The following is a 9,974-nucleotide window of genomic DNA, read 5'->3' on the forward strand; positions in this document are numbered from 1 at the left end:
TTTTGTTGCTCATGTTTTCCTCTAAGCTTCTCACATGCTTGTGGGAATAAGACAGAGTATTCATGTAAAATGTTGAGTATGTGCCTGGAATTATAAATATGGATAAAATGTCTTCCATATTCTTTAGGATTTTATAGTCTTACAAAAGAGATAGACATCTAACAATAGATATAATGATATCATATAAAACATATAACAATATAATAGCAATAGATATCATAGAGTGTAATGTGCATACAAAGGTATATAGAAAGTATTTTGGTCAAGCATAGGAAGAAGCCACCAGTCATGCCAAGGACTGATAAAATCAGACCAGGAAGTCATCACCGAGTAATGTTTGAGCTTGATTTTGAAATACACGCATTTCATTAAAGCTGGAAATAGAAAGCATTTTTTTTTTCAGGTAACATGAAGTAATTTGATTACAACTACAGTTTGTAGTGTGAAGCAAGAAGAGACAAAAAAAATTATATGAACATTTGTCTACTGTGCAGAAATGAGTGTCACATTTAAAGGGGAAATGGATAATGTCAACAGAGACATGGAAACTATAAAGAAAAAAATGGAAAATAAATGCTAAAAAAAGTGAAGATTGACTCATACAAGCGCATCCATAGACTCGATGTAGACAAAGAAAGAATCAGTGGATTTGAAGATAGGTAATAAGAGACTTCCCAAACTGAAACACAAAGAGAAAAAAAGAACAGAAAAGAAATACAGAATAAAACATTCAACAGTGGCTCATGCCTATAATTCCAGCACTTTGGGAGGCTGAGGCAGGAGGATCACTTGCGATTAGGAGTTTGAGACTATGCTGGCCAATGTGGTAAAACCGCATCTCTACTAAAAGTACAAAAATTAGCCAGGCATGGTGGCAGGCGCCTGTAATCCCAGCTACTTGGGAAGCTGAGGCAGGACAATTGCTTGAACCCAGAAGGCAGAGGTTGTAGTGAGCCAAGATTGTACCACTACAGTTCACTCTGGGCAACAGAGAGAGACTCTGTCTCAAAAAAAAAAAAAAAAAAAAAAATATTCAAGAACCGTGGAACACTGTTAAAAAGTATAGCATATCTGAAGGCAAGAGGGATTCATTAAGGTTTTAATCAATGGAATATGGAATATCACCCCAATGGCTTTATAAGTGTTTTAAAATTCACTCAATAAGAAGATATGAAAGAAACTGTCATTCCTACATTAGATATTTAATATATATTTATTCACATATAAACATACATTAGATATCTAAGGTACATTTATTCACATATGAACACATATAAAAAGCCAGATGTTTTTGTGATAATAACCAAAAAATTCGTGTTTAAATAAAAAGTAATTATGATAACAGTAAGTATAGGCTTTAGCTATGCTTTTGCATGAAACAGATTGAAGGAACAAACCTAAAAGATTCCTTTTCTTTAATTTTTAGAATTAAAATTTAGATTTTTCAGGTTGGGTACAACATATTGAGTTCTATTCTTGAACATTTTCACAGAGTTTCACAAAATGCCTGAGTCTAGAACTAGAGAAAAAACAAGAGAATAAAGTTGTATGTTTGGTTTGAAGCTTTTTTGGCAGATTCTTTCTCATTTGTTTTTCTACATCCTCAGTAATAACTCATTATTCATTGATAACGAAGATCAGTCAGGTTTAGTTATAAATCAGAATTGTCAAATGGGATGGAACAGGCTTCCCTAGGCTGCTCTCGTTTTCTTTGATCTCATTGTCATTATGTATGTCTAGACAGTAGTGATAGAAATATTAGTCTTCATATTTCACCACTCAGTATCTCTTCACATATCTGCATCCAGTGTCTTGGAAATAACTTCAACACATTGTAATTATAATACATTGACCTGAGCCTTTTTCACTCTGGAAGGGAGGGAGGGGCTGACAAGGGGCTAACTAAAACCTGGCACTAGGCCTAAGTTTTGAGAGGTAAAATAGAGGGGAGCATCTTCCCAGAGCGGAAAATTAATCACAAGAGATACCTTGCAGGATTAAAAAGGGAAATTAAACCACTCCAAGTTCAAAAGCCGGGAGGAGAAGCAATGACAATGTACCTACCTGAGAACAGGGCAGAGCATCAAAGACAGAGGCAAGGAGAGTCCAGGGTAAATTCCTGGAAAGAATCATGTATTCATCCATTCTTGCATTGTTATAAAGAAATACCTGAGATTGGGTAATTTATAAAGAAAAGAGGTTGAATGGACTCACAGTCTGTTCAGGAAGTATAGCGGCTTCTGCTTCTTGGGAGGCCTCAGGAAGCTTCCAATCATGGCAGAAGGCACAGAGAGAGCAGCCATCCTACACGGCGGGAGCAGAAGCGAGAGAGATGAGCCAGGAGGTGCCACACACTTTCAATGACCAGATCTCATGAGAACTCACTCGCTATTGGCGAGGACAGAACCGACCCAGGAGATGGTACTAAATCATTCGTGGGAAAGCTGCCCCATGATCCAGTCACCTTCCGCTAAGCCTCACAGTCAACATTACGGATTACAATCTGACACTGATTTGGTGGGGACACAGATCCAAACTAAATTAAATCATAACCACTACTGGCATTTTTATAGATATGGTAGATGCATGAGGATGTTGAACTGGCTTCCAGCATGAGAGCAAAATTCTATCTATTTTAGCATGATCTAAAATTTATTCTACATATTCTTGGTAGATGACTGTGACCTACAGCAGTCTTCTTACCATCTTAGCACTGGAAACATGCGATCATACCATTTTCAGTCAAGTGGAAATCACCACAAAATAGGTCTACTTTAAGCCAAGATCTTTAGTTATCAGGGGCTTCAGGGTATCAGGGGACTTTGACCTATGAATCATTTTTTGGTGGGTTATCTTGGATCATTCCTGTCAAACAAATGAATATGAGCTCATATATTTTTGAAGGTGCGTATTTCAAACTGCTGTGAGTAATTTTGAAGAGGTGAGAATCTAAAAACTAAACTAACCTAATAATGTATGCTAAAAAGGTGAGATTAAATAAAAAGTTCAACTGTGCAACTCATCCATGGTTACAACCCATAAACACACGGAAATGTCGTGCATAGCTTGGATGCCAATAGCAATCAATTTGACTGGGTGGCCAACACTGGTTTCCGGGCTGCTCTGTAGGTCCTGCAGGATGAATGTTAATGAGTTTTCACAAACAGTGACCTCTTTCAACCTCCTACAGCAACAAAACGGTCCTGACAGACACATCAAGGAATTTTGGAGTTTCAGAGTGAACCTTGAGAGTCCTCCCACAACTATTTGCCAAACGATAGGGGCAAATCCAAGATCTCATTAGTTAAGCTCCTCAAGGTGAACAAACAGATGGTAGATAATATCTGTCTTTCCAACCTCCCTCAGAATGACATAGGTCTATTCCCTCTGGTACATAGGAACAAATTCTCTTTCCATATTTTCCGATTTCAACCTTGATACTAAAATGTCTTTGCCCACTTTTCTTAACTTGGATTTCTTCTAACCCCTCAACACACACGTTTACTCACACATCCTCTCTATTCTCAGGGTAATATTTTGTGTAGTTCTTGACACCAGTAACTTTGCACAAGAGCTTTTGCTTATCATACAGTTATGAGCAAACAAGTCAGGGGAACCGAAGAATTATTTTTAATTTTAGGGAATCCTTAGGGAAAGGAACTTTCTAAATATCTTACTATGTTCTCACTACTCTTAAATTTATTTGATAATAGTTTAACTTTTTATTGGAGTAGTCTATTAGCAAATCCTTCACAGTTTTCAAGATCACATTTTAAACTTGAAATTTATTATGTTCTTGAAATTCAATGCTCTTTTTCAAAAATGTTTCTATAATCAACATATTAGCTCCATCTTTTGTTGCAATCAAATACTTATTATTTTTCTCAATTTTTCATCCTATCTGCTCTTTCTGTAAGGTCAGGTTTTCCTAGTTGAAAGGAAGGTAAATTGAACTTGGAGTAAAAACATCTGAGTATAGATACTAACTCTGCTGTTTTATATTTATGTGACCTTGTGAAATAATTCGAATGCTTGATTGCTTTAGATTCAGCTTCCTCATCTCCAGATGAGAATATGAAAACTTACGTAGCTGATAGAATTTTTGTAAAAATTAAATTGGGTAATACAACTGAAAGTTCTTGGCAGGTATTGGGTGCTCAATAAATATTTGACACCATTCAACTGTGTGCCCTCCTTGCCCGTAACCTTGCTTCCATGTTTAGAGCCATTATAATGTTAATGTGCTTGCTAAGACTGAACTGAGCACTACGTTCATTAAGGCATTCACATTTTCTCAGGGAACAAATCCAAAACTTTTCTTCAAAAGTGTGATTTTTCTACAGGTCTAATGATTGCTTAGGATAATGGTGAAATTTTAAACAAAGTCTTTCCAAAGGACAATTTTTTTTTTTTTTATACAGAGTCTCTCTCTGTCACCCAGGCTGGAGTGCAGTGGCTCACTGAAACCACCTCCTCCTGGGTTCAAGTGATTCTTCTGCCTCAGCTTCCTGAGTAGCTGAAACTATAGGTGCCCACCACCAAGCCCGGCTTTTTATATTTTTAGTAGAGATGGGGTTTCATCTTATTGGCCAGGATGGTCTCAAACTCCTGATTTTATGACACGCCTGCCTCAGCCTCCCAAAGTGCAACAATAATTCTTTTCAAAGGAAGGACCTTAAAAAGAACCTATCTGCTACTGTATGTACTATCTAGCTACTCTTTGTTCACCAGCACTCTTTCTTCTTTACCCATCACACTCCCCACTCCTCCTCCCTTCTACTTCCATTCCCCAGCTCACATTTCTTCTACCTCCACAGTTCGTAGATCCTCAAATGGAACTCTATGAATTTCAAAATCCAAGATCTCAGCAAACACCAGCTTGTACCCATAGGCCTTTGCAACGCTAAGTGCCGTCTGCAGGTGACCAGCGTTATCATCAACCTGAAGCTCGTTAGAAACGCAGACTCACAGATCTCTAGAATTAGAATCTACAGTTTCATAAGACTCTCAGGTGATTCTTATGTACACTTAAGTTTGAGAAATATATCCAATAGTTCTCAACTCTGGTTGCATGTTGGAAATCACTTAGCAAACTTTACAAATGTTATATGTGTCTACTCCCAGCTTCCACAAAAGATTCTGATTTAACTGGCATAATGTGAGGCCTGAGCATTAGTGGTTTTTAAAAGTTCCCAAGTGATTCTAATGTGTTGTCATCTTTGAAAGTCTCTCTCCTGCCTCAGGTATGCTTTACAGTAATGCTTAGAAATACCTCAGCTCCCTTATCAATAAGTATTTAAATATTTAAACAGCTTTACTCATTTAGCAACATCAAAAAGGCTGAACAAAGAGATACGCAAAACCCTGCCTGCATTATTACTTAACTGCATGTGAGCATATAATTATCTTAAAAAAACATAAAAATTTTAAAAGTTCACATGGACACATACATTTTGTTCTGCATATTTGTGTAGTAAAACCTAGGTCTCCAGACTCACATATCTCCTACTGCCATCTTTACAAAGTAAATATGAGTTGTATTATAGGACACATGGGATTCCAAATGAAAAGTGTAAGCCTTTCTTCTCCAACAAATCTATCTTCCCAAAGGTAATAACTATTAATGTTAACTTTCATTTTCTAGAAAAAAAATTATGCCACATGGATTCTTTTTTATTTTCACAGACCCAAATCACATTCCACATTCTGTTCTTTATGTTGCCCTTTTCATTGAATATATCTTAGAAATCCTTCATTTTCAGTCTATACCTTATTCTTCTCGATAACATGTTTTTCACTTCTTTGCTGATTGAAGTTCCAGTTGAATACAGGTCTTTTTGTTTCTTCCTTAATGATTGTTGCTCATTTTTCTACATTACAATATTAAATGATTGGCCTTATACATATATTGGCACAATTTAGTGAGAATATCTATAAAGTGTGTTTTACTGTTATAATTCTTGGAACAAAAGATACAAGAAATTTAAATGTATACATGTGTTGTCAAATTGATGCTAAGGAGGAACACATGTACTTTCTCAGCACCAATATAAGCTTTTGCATAATTTTGTTCTCACCAGTTCAAGATATTTTTGAACTTTTTGATTTTTGTCAATACGACAGATAAGAAACGAAATGCTATAGTTGTTTCATTCATTACATTTCACGATGTATGAAGCAGTCTAACATTTTTTCGTATGTTTTTTGCTTGTCTGCTTTTTTTGTAAACTATACCCCTTTATGATTTTTATGTTCAACTCAGAAAAAATGAATTCAGAAATCAGATGTTTAAGGGTCATGTTTCATCTTCTGTTCTGATGTGTTGAAAAAGAACACCAGAAAAAAGAGCCAAGGCAGAGAATAGAGCCGTTACCAGGTATCATACCAACTTCCATAGAAGCATCTAGAGGATTCCATGGTTCACAGATCTAGTTCCTTTAGCTCTCTGATAATTAACTGTTGAGGAGCTGAGGCTAAAGAGAGTCTTTGATGAAAAGAGAGGTTTGTGAGGCTTGACAAATCCAATTCTATTGTCTCTGAGCCACTGATTCAGCATCAGTTCCAATACCACATCAGGAATGGGATGGCCTTACACAGAAACAGAAGTCATCCTACCTGAGAAAATGGCATGCCTGTCTAAGAGAAAGCTCGAAGTTGTCTAAGAGAAAGTTCAAGGTTGGAAAGCCCAATGTTGGAAAGCTCAAGGTTGGAAAGCTCAAGGTTGTAGAGTTTGAGATTCCCAAGACAAACAGCAAGAAATATCACTAGTGCCAAAACTCATCTACATAGGTTTAAGGCTGGGATTGCAGTCATCATTTTGCAGTGGTTGACAAAAGATTGTCTTCATCTCTGATAACCTGCCCCAGGAGAAGAGACAGAGTGACTCTATTAAACATCCCTTCATCCCATTCTCCATCAAGAATGGATTGTTAGATATTAGTAAGAATCTTTCAAAGAATTACAAGGACTTACTAGAAAAAATATGCCAAGTCCCAGTTTAAACCAATGCTATTCTTTCTTCAATGTATATTGGCAAACAAAAGTAATTATTGAGATAGAAAAGGCCAGGTATCAGGAAGTTCACCTAATAACAAAATCTTAGTCGCTGAAGAGGCATAGCGATTCCAAATAAAACATGGCGTCCCTCCTAAATGCATGTTTTAGCCCAGTTTCTATTGTATGGATACCTAAATCCCATAAGAGAGCAATACCTAAAAAGTGAAAGAGATAATTGTTAATATTCCTATTACAGATTAGGGCATATGTTGTACTCTTTTATGGACCCAAATATGTAATTTTAAGAAAGAAAAAAATTATTTTCCTTCTGAGAGAAGCCTCTCTTCCTTTAAAAAAAAAAAAAAGTATTGTATATGAGGCCAACTGTGGTGTCTCATACCTGTAATCCCAGCACTTTGGAAGGCCGAGGTGGGGAAGATCACTTGAGGTCAGGAGCTCGAGACCAGCCTGACCAATATGGTGAAACCTCATCTCTACTAAAAATACAGAAATAAGCCAGGTGTGGTGGTATGCACCTGTAATCCTAGCTACTCAGGAGGCCGAGGCAGGAGAATTGCCTGAAGCCAGGTGGTGGAGGTTACAGTGAGTCCAGATCATGCCACTGCACTCCAGCCTGGGTGACAGAGCGAGACTCCATCTCAGCAACAACAACAAAAATTGTAGTTAATATACTATAATAATATATGATATGTAATATGTAGTATCATAAACTATAGTTTAATAATAAATAAAATTTTATTTATTGTATTAGTTTGGCTTCAGAGTACTCAGAGATGCTTTGTACTTTGACCTTACCATAGTAATAGAGGCAGCCAGGAGGTTTGAAGCAGTGATTCTGGAAGCAGTGTCCCTTAGGTAGGATCACTGGCATACAGGCAGACAAGAGGCAAGGAAAAATGATGGATGTCATGTGACAACATGCTAGACATGATGATAAGAAGACTTGACATATATCCACGTGGCTGCAGAAAGAATTATGGGAAAAAAAGAAAGTGGATTCTTCACTAGCAGATGGAGCATTAATCAGTGAAATAAAAGCTATTACTTATTACCATAGTACCAGGATATCATAGGGAAATGCATGTACATGTGTATATTTATAATTAAAATAAGTAACAATATTTCAAAAATACAGCTTACATAATGAATTAATTAAATATTTAAAGAGCTTAGGAAAAAGTTAGATTGTAAGGAAGAAAAGAACACTCAACTGTATATACAATATGGTCCAAATATTTTTTTCAAGAAATATATAGTGATACAGAAAATACATCAAAATGTTAATGCTACTATGTTATCATAGCAAAATTATTTTGTTTTCTGTTGTGGTTGTTATACTTTTTAAATCACAAAAATAATGGCACTAAAAGGCTGAATATAAAAAGCTGGACAGATTAAACAGACAATTGTAAATAGGGCTGTGATTAATATTCTTACACATACTTTTTGCTTACTGGTCTCATTATTATTTTATGTAAAATAAGATTAAAGCAAAAAGGAGCCATAAAAGCTGTATAATATATATTTTAAAAATATACTTGAATGTTACTTTGAAAACTGTTAATGAGACTTATCTGGATGAAAATATATTGATAATTTTATTTTTAATAATGTTTTCTCATTTTCTTGTACATCTTTTTCCTTCTCCTTCTCTTACGCCTCCTCTCTTTTTCTTCTTCCAATTAATCAGGCAAATAAGTGCTATAAATCTCTTTAAATATATTGACCTTTTTACTTCACAAATATTCTTCTGCCTTGTATGTTTTGTGACATTTTAGAAAGCAATGATACCATAGTTTTGAAAGCATATTTGAGTCTCATCCAATCTATGGAGGTGACTACCCTTCCCACCTCACATAATACTCCTGGGAAGATCTGATATGCAGAACATAATGTGCTGTGCCCTAAATTGACATTAGAACATAAGTCCTGTGAAGGCGGGATTCTTCACTCAATCCCTAAATTCATGGGATAGAATAGCTGCCTAGGCCAGGCACGGTGGCTCATGCCTGTAATCTCAGCACTTTGGAAGGCCAAGGTGGGTGGATCACCTGAGGTCGAAAGTTTGAGATCAACCTGACCAATATAGTGAAATCTCATCTCTATTAAAAATCGAAAAATTAGCTGGGCATGGTGGCATGCACCTGTAGTCCCAGCTACTTGGGAGGCTGAGACAGGAGAATTGCTTGAATCTGGAAGGCAGAGGTTGCAGTGAGCTGAGATCATGCCATTGCACTCCAGCCTGGGAGACAAAATGTGACTCTGTCTCAAATAATAATAATAATAATAATAATAATAATAATAATAGCTGCCTAATATCAACTGGGTAATTAGTGTTTTTGGATGTTCAATTTATATTGTTAACCCTAGGATAACCATCGTGATAGTAGATTATACTTTTTAAATAATTAAGAGAAAACTCATTCATGTATTTTCCATCCATGGATCCAAATTTAGGATTTTTAAAACACTTACCAGGTCATTTTGATACCTATCAAAATCCAACAAACCCCACTCCACAGTTGTTACCACCTCTATGTCTTGGAGGACAGAGAAATATTTCTGGGTTCAAAGAGAGTCAAGCCCACTTTTATTTGTCTCCAAATCCTGTGTGATGGAGAATGGGCAATTTGTTTTCCAACGTTTGTTAGTAAAGTATTTCTGCAGATCAAGTGTTGATTTTATATGCCATTATTTATTCACATTACAACTGATACTGACTTGAAGTCTTTTATTGCTTTCTTAATATTGTTCACATCCATTTCCACCTCTTCCATTGCCACTTGCCAAGATTACCATGTTTTCCCATCCTCAATTGCATTACCTTACCTTTAATCATCCTCCATAATGTAATTAGAATGGCAGAAGAGGCTTTTAACTATGCAAATCTGATCTTTTCACTTTGGTTCTTAAAATCATTTGGTAGTTCTCTTTTGCTTATGAGAGAAAATTAAAAT

At 36.1% G+C, this 9,974-nt stretch overlaps 1 long non-coding RNA gene across 1 annotated transcript in view; it reads right to left on the minus strand.

The window, feature by feature from the left end:
* Positions 1-7,959, minus strand: part of LOC141583763 (uncharacterized) — a 259,520-nt gene extending 251,561 nt beyond the window's left edge. The window contains exons 1-2 of the long non-coding RNA XR_012516655.1: positions 7,813-7,959; positions 2,215-2,304 (exon numbers count right to left, since the gene is read on the minus strand). This is a non-coding gene — a long non-coding RNA (uncharacterized LOC141583763). The remainder of the gene's footprint in view (positions 1-2,214; positions 2,305-7,812) is intronic.
* Positions 7,960-9,974: the final 2,015 nt, after the last annotated feature.

Source organism: Saimiri boliviensis, chromosome 2, assembly GCF_048565385.1.
Source record: "Saimiri boliviensis isolate mSaiBol1 chromosome 2, mSaiBol1.pri, whole genome shotgun sequence".
Classification (NCBI taxonomy): Eukaryota; Metazoa; Chordata; class Mammalia; order Primates; family Cebidae; genus Saimiri; species Saimiri boliviensis.